The following is a 19540-nucleotide window of genomic DNA, read 5'->3' on the forward strand; positions in this document are numbered from 1 at the left end:
CTACGAAGCTCATGGTAAAGGATTGGACTCTTAGCCAGACTGCCTGTGATCCAGTTCCCGTCCCTGTACTCTCCAGCTGGATGATTTAGGCAGAGGGACTACAGGGTGAGGGGTGAAACATGCCCTGTGCAGTCCTGGGCTCTGCCTGTAGTCTTTCTCAGCTTCAGGGCTCAGCCCCCTGCCTACACAGGCCACAGGAAGCACTCCTTCCTCCGAGACCTGGCAACGTTTAAGCCCTGGTCCCTCCCCTGGCAGGGACTCTGGGCTAAAGTGCTCCAACTCTTTGGCTACAGCTATTTTCCTTTATTGTCTGTGGAGAAGACAGTGAGCTCCTGGAGGCACGGCTGTGCCAGGCACACTTCGGGGCTCAGCAATGCCTGTGGTTTGGTTGGCTGGGGCTGTGCTGGATCGGAAGGGTTACTACACAAGGGCTTTGCTTTATCCTTTTAGGGAAGTTCATTCTCTCTGCTTGCTTCTCCTCCTTTTGGTGGCATCGCTAGAACATCTCAGCAGCAAAGGCCCAGTGCCTGCCCTGGTCCATCCTTCACGCTGCAGCTGCCAGAATGTTCTCTTCAAACCCAACTCTAATCTGTCTCTCCTCTGCTGGTAAGAAGCCAGGGACTCCCCTACTCCCTCTCACCCCATTTATAGCTGTGGTTTCAAACTTTAAAAATGAAACAAAATAAAAGCAGTAGAACATTCTTTTACAATGAAATATTATATGCTGCTTCAGTACATAAAACTGGAAGTCAGGAAGCAATAAAGTATAGAGTCATCGATAAACATCTGGGCTCTGGCATTAGAGAGACGTGGGTTTGAATTCCAACTTTGCCACTTGTATAACTTCAGGTAAGTTGTCTAATCTCTGTCTCACTTTTCCTCATCTGCAAAATGGGGATACTGATAATACTTCATAGGGTTGTTGTGAAGATCAAATGAGATAACGTACGTGAAATATTTAGCAGAGTGCCTGGCCCCATAGAGGTACTTGGTAAATGTTGACCTTCGTTATTTGGTCTTCCTTACTCATGGTGCAGCTTTTGCATCCACATGACGCAATCGAAAATACCATGGCTTGGATCAGGTGTACCTTAGTCCTCAAAGTGACATCTTTACTTTTTAACACTTTCAAGAGGTCTTTTGCAGCAGATTTGCACAATACAATACACAGTTTGATTTTGTGTGTGTGTGCTTTAGATGAAGATTTACAGAGCAAATTAGTTTCTCATTAAAAAATTAATACACATATTGTTTTGTGGCATTGGTTGCCAACCCCACAACGTGTCAACACTCTCCCCTTCTTGACCTTGGGTTACCCGTTACCAGCTTTCCTGTCCCCTCCTGGCTTCCAGTCCTTGCCCCTGGGCTGGTGTGCCTGTTAAGTCTCCTTTTGTTTTATGGGCCTGTCTGATCTTTGGCAGAAGGGTGAACCTCAGGAGTAACTTCAGTACTGAGTTAAAAGGGGGCTATACTCTCAGGGTTTCTCCAGTCTCTGTCAGACCAGTAAGTCTGGTCTTTTTTTTGAGTTGGAATTTTGTTTTACATTTTTCTCCCACTCTGTCTGGGACCCTCTATTGTAATCCCTGTTAGAGCAGTTGGTGGCACCACCTAGTTGTGCTGGACTCAGTATGCATAGTTTGATTTCTTTTTTTTTAATTGTGCTTTAAGTGAAAGTTTACAAATCAAGTCAGTCTCTCATACAAAGATTTATATACACCTTTTTTTGCAATATACTCTTAGTTGCACTCCCTCTAGTGAGACAGCATACTCCTTCCTCCACTCTCTCTTTTCGTGTCCATTCAGCCAGCTTCGGACCCCTCTGCCCTCTCATCTCCCCTCCAGACAGGAGCTGCCTACATAGTCTCATGTGTCTACTTGATCCAAGAAGCTCACTTGTCACCAGTATCATTTTCTATCCCATAGTCCAGTCCAATCCCTGTCTGAAGAGTAGGCTTTGGGAATGGTTCCTGTCTTGGGCCAACAGGAAGTCTGGGGACCATGACCTCTGGGGTCCTTCTAGTCTCGGTCAGACCATTAAGTCTGGTCTTTTTACAAGAATTTGGGGTCTGCATCCCACTGCTCTTCTGCTTCCTCAGAGGTTCTCTGTTGTGTTCCCTATCAGGGCAGTCATCGGTTATAGCCGGGTACCATGTAGTTCTTCTAGTCTCAGGCTAATGTAGTCTCTGGTTTATGAGGCCCTTTCTGTCTCTTGGGCTTATAATTACCTTGTATCTTTGGTGTTTTTCATTCTCCTTTGCTCCAGGTGGGTTGAGACCAGTTGATGCATCTTAGTTGGCCGTGTGCTAGCATTTAAGACCCCAGACGCCACTCTCCAAAGTGGCATGCAGAGTGTTTTCTTAATAGATTTTATTATGCCAGTTGACTTAGATGTCTTCTGAAACCATGGTCCCCAAACCCCTGCCCCTGCTATGCTGGCCTTCGAAGCATTCAGTTTATTCAGGAATCATCGTTGCTTTGGGTTTAGTCCAGTTGTGCTGACCTCTCCTGTATTGTGTGTTGTCTTTCCCTTCACCTAAAATAGTTCTTATCTACTATCTAATTAGTGAAAACCCCTCTCCCTTCCTTCCTCCCTCCGCACTCTCAAAACCATCAAAGAATATTTTCTTCTCTGTTTAAACTATTTCTTGAGTTCTTTTTTTTTATGATACTGGTCTCATACAATATTTGTCCTTTTGCAACTGACTAATTTCACTCAACATAATACCTTCCAGGTTTCTCCATGTTATGGAATGGTTCACGGATTCATCATTGTTCTTTATTGATGTGTAGTATTCCATTGTGTGAATATACCATAATTTATTTATCCATTCATCCGATGTTAAGCACCTTGGTTGCTTCCGTCTTTTTGCTATTCTAAGCAGTGCTGCAGTGAACGTGGGTGTGCATATATCTGTTCATATAAAGGCTCTTATTTCTCTAGGATGTATTCCAAGGAGTGGGATTGCTGGATCGTATGGTAGTTCTATTTCTAGCTTTTTAAGGAAGTGCCAAAACGATTTCCAAAGTGGTTGTACCATTTTACATTCCCACCAGCAGTGTATAAGTGTTCCAGTCTCACCACAACCTCTCCAACATTTATTATTTTGTGTTTTTTGGATTTAATGCCAACCTTGTTTTTTGTTGGAGTGAGATGGAATCTCATTGTAGTTTTGATTTGCATTTCTCTAAATGGCTAATGATCATGAGCATTTCCTTATGTATCTGTTAGCTACCTGAATGTCTTCTTTAGTGAAGTCCTGTTGGTATCCTTTGCCCATTTTTTAATTGGGTTACTTGTCTTTTTGTAGTTGAGTTTTTGCAGTGTCATGTAGATTTTACAGATCAGACGCTGATGAGAAATTTCATAGCTAAAAACTTTTTCCCAGTCTGTAGGTAATCTTTTTACTCTTTTGGTGAAGTCTTTGAATGAGCATAGATGTTTGATTTTTAAGAGCTCCCAGTTATCTAGTTTCTCTTCTGTATTTGTTAGTAATGTTTCGTATACTGTTTATGCCATGTATTAGGGCTCCTAGCGTTGTCCTTATTTTTTCTTCCATGATCTTTATCATTTTACATTTTATATTTAGGTCTTTGATATGTTTTGAGTTAGTTTTTGTGCATGGTGTGAGGTATGGGTCTTGTTTCATTTTTTTGCAGATGGATATCCAGTTATGCCAGCACCCTGTGTTAAAAAGACTGTCTTTTCCTCATTTAACTGACTTTGGGCCTTTGTCAAATATCAGCTGCTCATATGTAGATGGATTTATGTCTGGATTCTCAATTCTCTTCCATTGGTCTATGTACCTGTTGTTGTACCAGAATCAGGCTGTTTTGACTACTGTGGCGGTATAATATGTTCTAAAATCAGGTAATGTGAGGCCTCCCACGTTGTTCTTCTTTTTCAGTAATGCTTCACCTATCCAGGGCCTCTTTCCCTTCCATATGAAGTTGGTGATTTGTTTCTCCATCTCATTAAAAAATGTCGTTGGAATTTGGATCAGAATTGCGTTGTATCTATAGATGGCTTTGGTAAAATAGTCATTTTTACAATGTTAAGTCTTCCTATCTATGAGCAAGGTATGTTTTTCCACTTACGTAGGTCTCTTTTGGTTTCTTGCAGCAGCGTCTTGTAGTTTTCTTTGCATAGGCCTTTTACGTCTCTAGTCAGAGACGTATTTTATCTTCTTGTAGGCTACTGTAAATGGTATGGATTTGGTGATTTCCTCTTTGATGTTCCTTTTTTGTTGGTGTAGAGGAATCTAACTGATTTTTGTATGTTTATCTTGTATCCCGGTACTCTGCTGAACTCTTAGTTTCAGTAGTTTTCCTGAGGATTCCTTAGGGTTTTCAGTGTATAAGATCATGCCATCTGCAAACGGAGATACTTTTACTTCTTCCTTACCAATCTGGATGCTGTTTGTTTCTTTATCTAGCCTAAGTGCTCTTGCTAGGACCTCCAGTACAGTGTTGAATAAGAGTGGTGATAAAGGGCATCCTTGTCTGGTTCCCAATCTCAAGGGGAATGCTTTCAGACTCTCTCCATTTAGGATGATGTTGGCTGTTGACTTTGCATAAATGCCCTTTATCATGTTGAGGAATTTGCCTTCTACTCCTATTTTGCTGTGAGTTTTTATCATGAATGGGTGTTGAACTTTGTCAAATGCCTTTTCTGCATCAGTTGATAAGATCATGTGGTTCTTGTCTTTTGTTTTATTTATACAATGGATTACATTAATTGTTTTTTCTAATGTTGAACCATCCCTGCATACCTGGTATGAATCCCACTTGGTCATGGTGAGTTATTTTTTTGATATGTTGTTGAATTCTACTGGCTAGAATTTTGTTGAGAATTTTTGCATCTACATTCATGAGGCATATAGGTCTATAATTTTCTTTTTTTGTGGTGTCTTTACCTGGTTTTGTTATCAGGGATATGCTGGCTTCATAGAATGAGTGTGGGAGTATTCCGTCCTTTTCCATGCTCTGAAATACCTTTATTAGTAGTGGTGTTAACTCTTCTCTGAAAGTTAGGTAGAACTCTGCAGTGAAGCTGTCTTGGCCAGGGCTTTTTTTGTTGTTGGGAGTTGTTTAATTACCTTTTCAGTCTCTTCTTTTGTTATGGGTTTGTTTAGTTGTTCTACCTCTGTTTGTGTTAATTTAGGTAGGTACTATGTTTCTAGGAATTCATCCATTTTTTCTAGGTTTTCTAATTTGTTAGATTACAGTTTTTCATAGTAATCTGATTTGATTCTTTTTAATTTCAGTTGGGTCTGTTGTGATATCGCCCATCTCATTTCTTATTCAGGTTATTCGCTTCCTCTCCTGTTTTTCTTTTGTCAGTTTGGCCAATGGTTTATCAATTTTGTTAATGTTTTCAAAGAACCAGCTTTTGGTCTTGTTAACTGTTTCAGTTGTTTTCTGTTTTCTATTTCATTTAATTCTGCTGTAATTTTTATTATTTGCTTTCTTCTGGTACCTGAGGTTTTTTTGTTTTTTTTTTTTTCTCTCTCTCTATTTATTCGAGTTGTAGGGATAATTCTTTGATTTTGGCCCTTTCTTCTTTTTGTATGTGTGCATTTATTGATATAAACTGAACTCTGAGCCCTGCTTTAGCTGTGTCCCAAAGGTTCTGATAGAAAGTATTTTCATTCTCATTGGATTCTATGAATTTCTTTGTTTCATCCTTAATGTCTTCTGTAACCCAGTCTTTTTTGAGCAGGGTATTGTTCAGTTTCCACATGTTTGATTTCTTTACCAGTTATTGATTTCTACTTTTATGGCCTTATGGTCAGAGAAGATGCTTTGTAATATTTCAATGTTTTGGATTCTGCTAAGGCTTGCTTTATGACCTAATATGTGGTCTATTCTAGAGAATGTTCCATGTGCACTAGAAAAGAAAGTATACTTGGTTGCTGTTGGGTGGATTGTTCTGTATATGTCTATGAGGTCAAATTGGTTGACTGTGGCATTTAGACCTCCCGTGTCTTTATTGAGCTTCTTTCTGGATGTCTGTCCTTCACCAAAAGTGGTGTGTTGAAGTCTCCTTCTGTAACTGTGGAGCTGTCTATCTCACTTTTCAATGCTTTTAGAGTTTGTTTTATGTATCTTGCAGCCCTGCCACTGGGTGCATAAATATGTAATATGGTTTTATCCTCCTGGTACATTGTCCCTTTAATCATTATATAGTGTCCTTCCTTATCCTTTGTGGTGGATTTAACTTTAAAGTCTATTTTTTCAGAAATTAATATTGCCACTCCTGCTGTTTTTTGATTTTTGTTTGCTTGATATATTTTTTTCCATCCTTTGAGTTTCAGTTTCTTTGTGTCCCTAAGTCTAAGGTGTGTCTCTTGTAGGCAGCATATAGACGGATCATGTTTTTTTATCCATTCTGCCACCCTATGTCTCTTTACTGGTGCATTTAGTCCATTTACATTCATCACAATTATGGATAGGTATGAGTTTAGTGCTGTCATTTTGATGTCTTCTTTGTGTGTTGTTGACAGTTTCTTTTTCCCACTTAATTTTTTTGTGCTGCATAGTTTATATGTTGTCTTTTTCTTTTATTCGTTGTTGTTGATTTTGTTTTTTCTGAGTCTCTGTTTTTTTCTTGTATTTAATTTTGATGAGCAGGATTGTTAGTCTCCTTTGTGGTTACCTTAATATTTACCCCTATTTTTCTAAGTTTAAACCTAACTTTTATTTCTTTATATGGCCTTGCCTTCCTCTCCATGTGAAAGATCTATGACTACATTTCTTAGTCCCTCTTTATTGTTTTAATGTTATCTTCTTTTATGTAATAACATCGCTGTTTCCCTGTTTTGAGCATTTCTTTATCTTGATTTATTTTTGTGATTTCTTGTCTGGGTTGACATCCGATTGCTCTATCCATTGTTCTAGTGTTGGGTTGATATCGATCTTATTGATTTTCTAACCAAAGAACTCCCTTTAGTACTTCTTGTAGTTTTGGTTTGGTTTTTTACAAATTCCCTAAACTTTGTTTGTCTGGAAATGTCCTAATTTCACCTTCATATTTGAGAGACAGTTTTGCTGGATATATGATTCTTGGCTGGCAATTTGTTTTCTTCCAATGCTTTATTTAAGTTATCCCATTGCCTTCTTGCCTGCATGGTTTCTGCGGAGTAGTCCAAGCTTATTCTTATTGTCTCCCCTTTGTAGGCGACTTTTCATTTATCTCTAGCTGCTCTTGAAATTCTCTCTTTATCTTCGGTTTTGGCAAGGTTGATTATAATATGTCTTAGTGACTTTCTTTTAAAATCTCTTTATGTGGAGTTCGATGAGGATCTTGGATAGATATCTTCTCATTTGTCACGATATCAGGGAAGTTTTCTGCCAACAAATCTTCAACAATTCTCTTTGTATTTTCTATTATCCCTCCCCATTCTGCTTCTTCAGTCACTCGTAGGTGGTTTCTCTCTATAGAGTCCCACATGATTCTTAGGGTTTCATTTTTTTTTTTAATTATTTTATCTGATTTTTCTTCAAATATATTGGTGCCAAGTGCTTTTTCTTCAGTCTCACCAACTCTGCCTTCCACTTGCTCAGTCCTGTTCCTCTGACTTTCCATTGATTTGTCTAATTCTGTAACTTTATTGTTAATCTGAATTTCTGATTGCTGTCTCTGTGGATTCTTGCAGCTTATTAAGTTTTTCATTATGTTCTTGAATAACATTTTTAATTTCTTCAACTACTTTATCTGTGTGTTCCTTGGCTTGTTCTGCATATTGCCTGATCTCTTTCCTAATCTTGTTCCTGATGTCTTGAAGAGTTCTGTATATTAATCTTTTGTATTCTGCATCTGGTAATTCCAGGAAGGCACCTTCATCCAGAAGATCCCTTGAGTCTTTGTTTTGAGAGCTTGTTGAAGTGATCATGGTCTGCTTCTTTATGTGATTTGATATTGACTATTGTCTTTGACCCATCTATAAGTTATTTTATTAGTATATTTTATGTTTGCTTACTGCGTCCTAGCTTCTTGCTTTGTTTTGTTTTGGTATGCCCAGATGGGTTGCTTGAGTGAGCTAGCTCGATTATTTTCACCTATGGAGCTCTGACGTCCCATCCACAGATGGCTAGAGCTGTTATTGTGTATATCAGCCTAACAGTCCATTCACTTGCCTTGCATGGATTCAGCTCAGGTGTCCAGGTAGCTGGTCATCAAATATGTGGTACAGGGTCTGTCCTACAGTCCTAGAGGGGCAGGGGTGATTGGTATAGGTACCAGTATCTGTTTCCAGCACGGGGTCATCCTCTGAACAAGGCAGGGGGCTGACAACTGTCCCCCAAGTGTCTGTGCGGAAAGCACACCCCTGTTCCCCAGAGCACACAGGTGAGTAGGTTCTGCAGACGGACCGTGGTAGTAAGGACTGGGAGGTCCAGTTATTCTTGGACCCCTGTTATGGGTGGCTGGGTGACCTGCGTTGAGCCACCAGTCCTTAGGCCCCTGGTGTGAGTAGGTGAGGACCCTGTTTAATAGGCAAAGTGGTGTTAAACATCAAACACCCACCTCTCCATTGCACAGCTGAAACAGTTGAAGTCTGCCACCAAGGGCCTATTTTCCTGAAATAGGCCCACACAGGTCCATGCACAGGGGAAAGGTATTCAAAGTCCACAGACCATTTATGCCTGGACAGGAGCCGCTTCTGTCCTGAGCTCCCCTAGTTAGTGGAGCTGGCAAATTATCTTTTCCACTAGAGTGGAGGTGGCAAATTATCTCTTCCACCAGTTGTGAATGTTTTCCTTCTCCACGGCTAGGAGAATGGCTCAGAACACTCAGCAGATCCTATCTCAGGCCCAGGGAAATGAACAGCCACTGAAGCTGGCTTGGGGGAGGGGGGCACGGTAAAATATATGGAAGTACGTAGCTTTTGCTGAGAGTGCCGTTCTTCTCTGGCTCTGGAGGTGTGAGTAGGCTGTGCGGCTGGCTGTTTCTCCCTGAGGAAACTGCAGCTGAACACTACCAACAGCCTGCCACTGTCGCTCCCGGGAATGGTACCTGAGTGCTCCCGGCAATTCATGTCCAGCAACTCCTCTCTACTTCTAAATCGTCTCTCCCTCCCGCTGCCACTCAGTCCATTTTCTAACTTTGCCTTTGATGTTCAGGGCTCCTAGCTTGTCATAAATATAATAATTTCACTTATTTTTTCAGATCTTTGTTTTAAGAGGGATCCGAGAAGCGTCTGGCTACTCCGTCATCTTTGGCCTGCCTCCTGGTTTGATTTCTTGACTGCTGCTTTCATAGGCATTGATTGTGGATCCAAGGAAAATGAAATCCTTGAAAACTTCAATATTTTCTCCATTTATCGTGATTTTTTTATTGGCCCACTTGCGAGGATTTTTATTTTGTTTATGTTAAGGTGCATCTGAATAAGGAAGACCGGAGAAGAATTGATGCATTTAATTGTGGTATTGATGAAGAATATTGAATATACCATGGACTGCCAGAAGAATGAACAGATCTGTCTTGGAAGAAGGACAGCCAGAATGCTGCTTAAAGGTGAGGATGGTGAGACTTTGTCTCATGTACATTGAGTATATTATCAGGAAAAGCTAGTCCCTGGAGAAGGATATTGTGCTTGGTAAAGCAAGGGTCAATGAAAAAGAGGAAGAACCTCAACAAGATGGATTGACACAGTGGCTGCAACAATCGGCTTAAACACAACAGTGATTGTGAGGATGGTGCAGGACCGGGCAGTGTTTTGTTCTGTTGTGCGTAGGGTCACTATGCGTTGGAACTGACTTGAGGGCACCTAACAACAACAACATTGTTATTAGAGTATAAATTACTTTTCTAAATCCTAGTTTATAATGTTTAATTATCATAAAGCTCACCAATGAGAATAATTTGGCTTTTTGGATAAACACAGAAAAATCTTTTGCAATAGACTTAATTTTTTAGAACAGTTTTTAGATTTACAGGAAAATTGCCAAGATGGTACAGATTTCCTATGTGCCCTCCTCCTAGATCCCCCTATTATTAACGTCTTACATTAGTATAATACATTTGCTACAATTAATGAACCAATATTGATACATTATCCTTAACTAAAATCCATGTTGTTGTTGTTATTAGGTGCCATCGAGTCAGTTCCAACTCATGGTGACCCTGTGTGCAACAGAATGAAACACTGCCTGGTCCTGCACCATCCTCACAATCACTGTTATGCTTGAGACCATTGTTGCAGCCACTGTGTCGGTCCATCATGTCGAGGGTCTTGCTGTTTTTCACCAACCCTCTACTTTACGAAGCATGATGTCCTTCACCAGGGACTGATCCCTCTTGCTAAGATGTCCAGAGTACATGAGACAAAGCTTTGCCATCCTTTGCTTCTAAGGAGTATTCTGGCTGCACTTCTTCCAAGACAGATTTGTTTGTTCTCCTGGCAGTCCATGAAGTCAATATCCTTCACCAACACCATAATTCAAAGGTGTCAATTCTTCTTAGGTCTTTTTTATTTTCCAGCTTTCACGTGCACATGAGGTAATTGAAAATATCATGACTTGAGTCAGGCGCACCTTAGTCCTCAAAGTGACAACTTTGCTTTTCAACACTTTAAAGAGTTCTTTTGCAGCAGATTTGCCCAACGCAACCGTCATTTGATTTCCTGACCACTGTTCCCATGGGCATTGATTGTGGAACCAAGTGAAATGGAATTCTTGATAACTTCAATCTTTTCTCCATTTATCATTATGTTGTTTTTTGGTCCAGTTGTGATGATTTTTGTTTGCTTTATGTTGAGGTATAATCCATACTGAAGGCTATAGTCTTTGATCTTCAACAGTTAGTGCTTTAAGTCCTCTTCACTTTCAGCAAGCAAGGCTGGGTCATCTGCATATCCCAGCTTGTTAATGAGTCTTCCTCCAATCTGGATACCCTGTTCTTCATGTAGTCCAGCTTCTCGAATTACTTGCTCAGCATACAGATTGAATAAATATGGTGAAAGGATACAACCCTGATGCACGCCTTTCCTGACTTTAAACCACACAGTGTCCTGTTGCTCTGTTCAAACAACTGCCCGTTGGTCTATGTTCGGGTTCTGCATGAGCACAATTAAGTGTTCTGGAATTCCCATTCTTTGCAGTGTTATCCATTGTTTGTTATGATCCGCACAGTGGAATGCCTTTTCATAGTCAATAAAATACAGGCAAACATCTTTCTGGTATTCTCTGCTCCCAAAAAGGATCCATCTGACATCAGCAACGATATCCCTCATTCCACGTCCTCTTCTCAGTCTGGTTTGAACTTCTGGTGGTTCCCTGTCAAAACTAAAGTCCATACTTTATTTAGATTCCCTTAGTTTTTACCTAGTGTCCCTTTTCTGTTCCAAGAATATATTTCATTTAGTTGCCATGACTCCTTAGGTTCTTCTTGGCTAGGGCAGTTTCTCAGACTTCCCTTGTCTCTGATGACCTTGACAGTCGTGAGGGTAATGATCAGGTATTTTGTAGAATGCCCCTCAGTTGGAATTGGTTTGGTGTTTTTCCTCATGCTTAGACTGAAGTTGAACCCAGAAATTTGAAATTAGTGGCTTATAGATGGCACCTATGATTTTCTCTGATCAGATATCTGTGGGGAGCCTATAAGCATGGTCTGAAAAATCATTCATGGAGAAAATCAAGTCCACTCTCCTTGGTGTGGCCCCCAATGTTCTTCTCCATCTAGCCCCTGCCCACTTCTCCAGCTTCATCTTTCACCCCTTCTTACCATAGGTACCCCCAAGTTCTCCACATTCTCCTAACAGCTCTTGGCCTCTGGATGTATTGATTCTTCTGCCTAGAATGCCTTCCCTCCTTTCTCTGCCTGACTAATTTCTAGTCGTCCTCTAAGATCCAGTTGACTTCGTCCCTCCTCTCTGATGCCTTTCCCGGCTTCCCTAATGAGACTGGCACTGTCCCCAGGGTGCCGTAACACCTGACACTCTCTTTGTATTGTCCTCATTTCACACCGCTGCCTCTTCCTTTACACTGGGAAGTTCTTGAGAGCAGGGACTGAGTCATATTACTCTCTGTGTTTCTCATGCCCAATATGGGGCCTGGCATACGGTAAGTACTCGAGATGCTTAGAAGCTGATGTTAGAGAAAGGCCCTGTTTTCATACCAGCCTTAACACAGAGCATGTTGCCTTTGTTCTAAGAGAATGAGGTACTCCAGTGAATGATGGATGCCAGTGGATAGATAACCTTTGGATGGATCTTTGAAAGGCGCTTTCTCTCGGCCCTAAAAGGGCATGGGAATATGATGTGAATATGGAAAAGGCCACCAGGGGGCTCCAGGGAGCAGTTGCCAGAGAGGAAGACTAAATAGTGGCTGCAGCTGCAAACCGTGGGTCCTGCAAAATCCACAGTACAAAGAAAGTGTGTCAAAAGTGAGGTCTGTTTTGCTGCCGATGTACCAGGCTCTGTAGCAAGGACAGGATGTACCCAGTCTGTTCTGCAAACATGTGTGGGTACATGACCTCCCCTTTTCCCCAGAGGTCTGCCTACAGAGAACAGGACAAAAGATACCAATAGCCAAAAAAACAATATTTGCAGGAGCAAACGATCTCGTTATATCTGTGAGGAGACCTTCACTTCATTCAGACTTCCTAATTTCCCCCTCCACTTCAGCTTTAATAGTTCCCATTGGATCAGGAACTCTTAATGGGCATTCTGAAAGCCATGATCATCACTGAGAAGTTGGTGCCAGAATCTTAGAGCTTTTTAAGAATTCTAGGAGGAAGAAACAAATATAGGTGAGTTCATATGAAATAATGAAACTTGAATTAGCAATTGCTCTCTGGGGTCAATAACATCTGTCCTTTTGTTCTTGTTACTGGGATTATTGACAGTAATAATAATAATGGCAGTGTTATTGTTGTTGGCTGCAGAGTAGAACTGCTCCATAGGGTTTTCAGGGCTGTGACCTTTGGAAGCAAATCACCAGGCCTATCTTCCAAGGCACCTCTGGGTGGCTAGTAGTCGAGCATTTAACTGTTTGTGCCACCTAATAGCTCTTGTGTATTTTTGGTACCTACTCATGCCAGGAATTGAGATGAGGATGTCTGCTCTGCCTGCCATCTGTGGAGAATAAGGTCAGTCACACTACTCATTCTGCTCCAAAGATATTATCTCTGTTTTATAGATGAGGAAACTAAGGCTCAAGGACACTAAGTGATTTATCAAATTGTCAGACTTTAAAGCCTGAACTCTTTCCAGTCACCTCAAAAGGGTATAAAATAGTTGCCCGTTATAAAACTTGACTCTGCCCCAGGGAAAGGGAAGGGATTATCACACAAGACAGAAACATATAGGCATTAGAAGTAAATCCTAAATAATAATAGTGATGAAAAGAGTGATAATATCATGCAGTTCTGGGACCATGAGTTGCCTAGCATTCGTGACAGACAAATGAAAATACGAGGGGTATCTGCTAGAATTTAATACGTTTGTATTCAAGGGACTTTTTATAATTTAGAAGCAAAGGTAAGGTGAAACTTTGAAGCTCACACATTTTAAGAGCCATTCCTCCTTCTAGTGGCCTAAGCCCAGGTTGCATGTGCCCCTCCTCCCTGCTCCTCTGTTTAACCCCCTAGGTATGAGTGTGATCAGGTGAGGTGCCCACCAGGTGGGCTCCAGGAAGCTGGCCCTGGCAGCTTCCTGCCCCCAATGCTCTCGTGCTAGTATATCTGAGGATGAGAATTCTAAACGGTAGAACCCAGAACCAAACTGGAAAACAGTCGAGCCCCCAGATGAGAGACATCAATGGATTCTGCACAGCTTTTTTTAAACAGGAGAAAGTTTGTAACCAGAGAGCAGAGCAATTTTCATATAAAATCATACCTTCAGTCAGATGTTAAAAACCTCCTAGACTTTTGTCCCAGCCATAGCCTGCGTCCCTCTGCTTTGCTTTCAGCCCAGGGAGTCTTAGAAGCCTCTGAGGTTCTCAGAACCGGTGTGCACTCTGCCCTCTCTGGGCCTGGGGATCTGCGGGCCACACCACTGGGGTACCCGTATCCTCAGGAAGTGCACTTAGCTGAGCTCAGAGTCTCACCCTGCACCAGGCCAGAGCTATTAATTATTTTTCTTTGTCAGACCTTGTCAGCAACTTCATCCAAAAAGAAGTGGTTTATTTTCCCTTTGGCAGTGTTTATGACTCCAATAAGTAAGAGATAATTATACTTCAGTTTTAAAATAAAATCACACACACACACACACAACACACACACATCTACTGACTGGAGTTGCCAGTAAGGAGTTATTTACATTTGACAACAGCCCCATTTCCCTGGTCAAAGATTTATTAGACTTAGTTTGCTACGTTTCATGCAAACTCCGAGGAGTCTGAGTGGTTTGAGTATTATGTTTTTACCTTAGGGGACTGAAATGCCTTCTCTGTGGCCTCAAGTTAGTACTAAGTACTGCTTCTAAACTCTTCGATATTTTACCGCCTCTGGAGGAATTTAAGTCTTTAAAACTACAATTAAAATGTGAACATTTAAGAATTGCAAGATTAAGTGGTAGATTATATCAAAGTGTTGGGAGATGTTTTGTATAATGTTTTGATTTGGCAAGAGGGTGGTGAAAGGTATTCTTCTGGCTGCTGAAAAAAAAATTTTTTCATCCCTTAATTTGTGCTCAGAAAGTGAAAATATTTTCAAATGAGTCCTTACAAACATTTGATCTCTTTTCTCTAAGAAGTGGAAGGAATTGTGAAAAGCAGTTTTTAAAACAGAATTTGATTCTTATGCCATTTGGCCCGTTAGTCCATCTGCCGCGGTGGGAGAGCAGTGTTGTGGGGTTGTGGCCGCCGTTGATGGATGTTAACATCTCGTTAACGCGCTTGATGAAAGTTGGTGAAGTTTTCCTCCGTGAAGGCTTTTGGAAGGAGAAGACATCTTCCCACTGGGTCAAAGGGACTAATACTACAGATGAAAGGACAGTGTTCTTTTCAGAATGTAAAGGCTGGGCGCCTAGAGTCTGCCGGCAGAAAACGGCGGGGACACTGTCGGGGTGGCTGACCTCCCTGCTTTCCACTCACATTCCACTCCCACTCCCAAAACTTGATGCGGTGGTGTGCAGAGGGCAGCAATGGCAGCACTGAAGACCCCAAGACTTGGGGAGAGGGTTTACTTCTGACAGGTCTGCAGCTGGCTCTGCACAAGCTTCCTTGCTTCACTTACACAGATGGTCGCTTGGGGGCTGGGAATCCGCAAATACCCTCAAAGACAAGGCGAGCCCATGGGAGCAAAGATGGAATGAGAGCCTTGAAATTAGGATTCCAACATGTCAGAGCAGGAAGAGAATAAAGTTCAGTGTGCCATATGCTAAGCTTTCGCATAGGCCTTTCGTCTCTGTAAATCATACGAAAAAACCTTATTTTGACAACCCTGCATTTAAAGCGTACCAATGGCCTTGCCCATCAAGTGGCATTGGCTTGCTCTCCCCACCCCCACCCTCACCCCCAGATGTGCTTTGATAACCAAGCAGCACTCCCTGATGTCATCAATACTTACCTTTATTTGGAGGGAAGAGGAGAACATGAGCAGTTCTTCCTTTGAGGCATAGATGTTAGAATAATTTCATCATGAAATACAGTGGTTATAAAATTCAGCATTAACAAGAGCCGTCAATAATTCAAACTTTTATTTGTTCTGATATCAAAGGGATATCTTTCTGCTCCCACCCACCAGAAAAAAAAAAAGAGAGAGAGAGAGATTTAGCATTTCACTGATAGAATCCTTTTTCAGCCCTTTTTTTCCCCCCTTCAAGAATTTTTTTTTTTTTTTTCAAGAAGAAGCTTCATGATTGATTTGGCCGGTCTCTAAAATCCACTAGAGTCCTGCCGAGCTCTCCCCGGATCTTCTTCGTGAAAAGGCACAGCGCCTTCTCCACTTAGTTGTTGGCGCTAATCTATGCGTGCCTTATTAGGCACAGAAAGTTTAAAACCTTGGGAGAACTGTTTATAGTCTCCATTTGTTTCCCCTTTCAACATTACAATGCCATGGCGAACTGGCTGTTTTGGCAAAGAGGTCTAAAGTGGAACGATTGAGGGGGAATTTTCCCCCTTGGTGACACTGATTGACTAGCCTGTGTGACTAGCTTTAGAAAAATTTCCTCCTGTAGAATAATTTTGGCCCCTATGAACATTTTATGAACATAAGTGGCTTTGTCACCCTGTAGCAGGCAAATGGAGCATGTGTTTCACATTATTAATTCGAAGCAGCATTAGGGCTGGTTGAAGCAACCTTTAAGAAAGCAGAGCCTACAAATTCCATCTTGCTTCCCCTTCCCCTATAAACTGCCGTGTTAAAAATGCCCAGGGTTGTAGGAAGGCCCCTGGTGATGGAAATGCTGTGTGACCTCAACCTTGCCAAAAACTAATGGATCATTTACAGGAAATAAGAAGTTAAAGAGGAGGATGAGTCAGTAGACTTCAAAGCTAGCCCATTTCCACAGAACTTAAATAATGAATACCAAAAACTGGAGATTTCTCAGAGAGCCTGTACAGATCTCTGTACAGCTGGAACCTTCGCCTAACTCCAGCACTGTCTGCCTGGATGAAGGGTCCCTACCGCTTCAGGAAGGGAAGAGAGGGGAGAGTACAAGGAAGGCAGGAAAGAAGGGGAGAAAGAGAAGAGAGGGAATGGAAAAGAAAGGCGAAGGGAAGCAATTTTAAAATGAGACTGATGCATGCTGTAACATGGATGAACCTTGAAAACCTTATGCTGAGTGAAATAAGTCAGTCACAAAAGGACAAATATTATTTGATCCTACTTACGTGAAATATCTAGAATAGGCAAGTGTATAGAGACGAAAAGTTTGTTAATGGTTCCCAGGCGCAAGAAGGAGGGATGGAGGGAAAAGCGGGAAACTTACATGCTTAAGGGTCACTGAGCTTCTGGTAAGTCGTAATGGAGAAATTTGGAAACGGGTAATGGTAATGGTGAAACAACATGATAAACATTTAATGTCACTGAATTGTACATGGGAAGAATACTGAAATGGTAAATGTTCGGTTGCGTATATATTTACCACAATAGTCACATAACAGTGTGTGTATAAATTTTTGTATGAGAAATTGACTTGAGCTGTGAACTTTCACCTGAAGCACAATTAAAAAAAAATTTTTTTTTTCCTTTGCACCAAATACCACCATTTACCACAGTGAGTGGAACCGCACAAGCACGCGCCCTCACTGCGTACGACAGGGCACATACACTCTTAAAAAAAAAAAAAAAAAGTTTTTATAAAAGAGGAGGAAAGGAGAAGAGAGAGAGGGGAAAATAGAAGAAAAAAGGGAAAGATAGAAGGGCAGAGAGATAGAGGGTCAGAAGATAAGAGGCAACAGGAAAATGGGTCATTAAGTATAATTTTGCACAAATGTGTTTTGCGTGTCAAGTTTCCTGGTACCTCTGTCCTGCGAATCTCTGTTTAGTTTATTATTAAAGTCAAAATAAAACTGTGTATCTTTTAAATGCCACTGAGTCATTTATGAGCTCGTAGACAAGGGGTTTAAGGAGTTTTATTTTGGAACTATTCATAACAGGGAGCTGTGTTCGAGAAAACTGAGGGCTGGTTCAGATTATAAACGTCGTGCAAAGGTCTCTCACTTTAAGGAGACTTGTATATCGATGAAATACACTGGTGAGGGAGACTTAAACATATTGCAGAAAGATTTAGATCCAGTTTTCCACTTCTAGGATTTTATTCTTAAGAAAGAACTGGACAAGGGTGTAAATCCTGAGTACATAATAGCATTATTCACACTTGTGAAAAATGTGAAATAAACTATATGTCTAATAAGATGAGACTGGTTAAATAAATTTTGATATGTCATATAATAAAATCGTATACCTCAAAACCAAACTCATTGCATTGAGTTGATTCTGACTCATAGCAACCCTGTAGGACAGAGTAGAGCTGCCCCATAGGGTTTCCAAGACTATAATCTTTACCGAAGCCAACTGCCAACATCTTTCTCCCGAGGAGTGGCTGGTGGATTCAAACCACCAACCTTTTGGTTAGCAGCTGAGCACTTAACCACTTTGCTACCAGGGCTCCTCTTAAAATAGTATAGTGTTTTTAAAAATACAATGCAGTTTTATATTATTGGCATGACATGATTTTCACAGTATAGTAATTTTGAAATTTTTTTCAAAGAGTGTATGTATATATTTATAGGTGTATATAAGTAGAAATATATGTTTCTATTTACAGTGAAAAAGTCTGGAAATGTATTCCTAAATATTAAAATATTAGCAATGATTAAATCTGGAAGAGGTGGGATTTGGAGTGATTTTAATTTTTCTGTATTTCCTAATTTATTTTATACAATGAATATGTTTTGCTTCATAAAAAAATAATTGGTAGGAGAGGAGGGCTTTTCATTCTGAGAGGTTTTATTTAAGCTCTTTTTCCACAGAGAAGGGCCCAAGTAAGTTAAGTTTTTGTTTATAAAGTCTCTTCCAATGTTGGGAGGGGAAAAAAAAACTTTCCCAAATGTCAAAATCCTGTTTCTGGATTTTTTTTGGTCCCAAGGGCCCCCTGGTGCCAAGCTTTCCTTCTTGTTTGTGGCCTGACCTGAGTGTTCTTGGATGGCTGGAGCCAGCAGATACCCTTCTTGGGCAGCTTTTGGGAGGCATGAGGCACTTCTGGCTGGGTAGTACCCCCTCTGAGGCACCTTTTACTCTGGATCAGAAACCCCACCAGGCTCTGATGGAAAGTGACCATAGGCCACACAAAGCCAGCTTTTGTTGTTGTTGTTGGCTGCCATGGAATTGGCCCCTGACTCATAGTGACCCCGGGACTGGACCATGTGATCTATAGGGTTTTCATTGACTGATTTTTCGGAAGTATATCGCCACAAAGCCAGCTTAGGCATTGAAAAAACTTGGAGTTGGGTAAGGAGGAGAAATCATTTATATGAAAGGAGAAAAAGTCAAAACCCAAACTGCAAGTCATCAGGAAATTCCTGAGGGCACCCTGCTCTGGGCCCCGAGGGCAATCAGAGACTGGATTCCTACCCTATTCTCAGAAATTTTTCCTAGGAAATAGGCATGATTCAAGGGGCCCAATGAGAGTCCAGGGGGGGAGCAGAAACTTGAACTCGGGCTGCCTACCTGGGCCTTTGTTCTCCATGACAGAAGCTTCTGATTCTGGCCAGGTAACCTGGGTTTTATTCCCTCAGTTTGAGCTTGGAGGGGGTGCCCCTGCAGGCCCTGCCCCGGACGTCCACGATTTCCCCTCTGGATCTTGGTCTTCCATCTGCTTCTGGGCCATGGTGACCTCTAGGACCAGCTCTATGTTTTCTGCTTGTGTTCTCTTTGTTGGATCCAGCTGGTCTCATCCCTGCGGCAGAGTGGATGTGGGAGGAGTACAAAGACAGTTGGGATTCTTTAGCTGGTGGGTTGAAGGCCTGGAACAGAGCCTGAGCTCTCAGCCATCCCTACCACAGCCTCCCCAGCCCCCCAGTTCATGATTGCAACCTAAGGTCCAGCTCTGACTTGATCTGGAGCCAGTGTGATGATTGCTCAATGTGAACTGAC

At 41.4% G+C, this 19540-nt stretch overlaps 1 protein-coding gene across 2 annotated transcripts in view; it reads left to right on the forward strand.

Annotated features, from left to right (window-relative positions):
* The window catches only part of PARVA (parvin alpha), a 184890-nt gene that overhangs the window by 38070 nt on the left and 127280 nt on the right, over positions 1-19540 (forward strand). Inside the window, exon 1 of one of the 2 annotated variants that reach the window (XM_049890408.1) lies at positions 9900-12748. The exons of the other annotated variant lie outside the window; for it this stretch is intronic. The gene's annotated coding sequence lies outside the window, so the exon portion shown is untranslated. Of the gene's footprint in view, positions 1-9899; positions 12749-19540 lie in introns of those variants that run through there. 2 annotated transcript variants of the gene reach the window in all.

This window comes from Elephas maximus, chromosome 7 (genome assembly GCF_024166365.1).
Source record: "Elephas maximus indicus isolate mEleMax1 chromosome 7, mEleMax1 primary haplotype, whole genome shotgun sequence".
NCBI classification, from domain to species: domain Eukaryota; kingdom Metazoa; phylum Chordata; class Mammalia; order Proboscidea; family Elephantidae; genus Elephas; species Elephas maximus.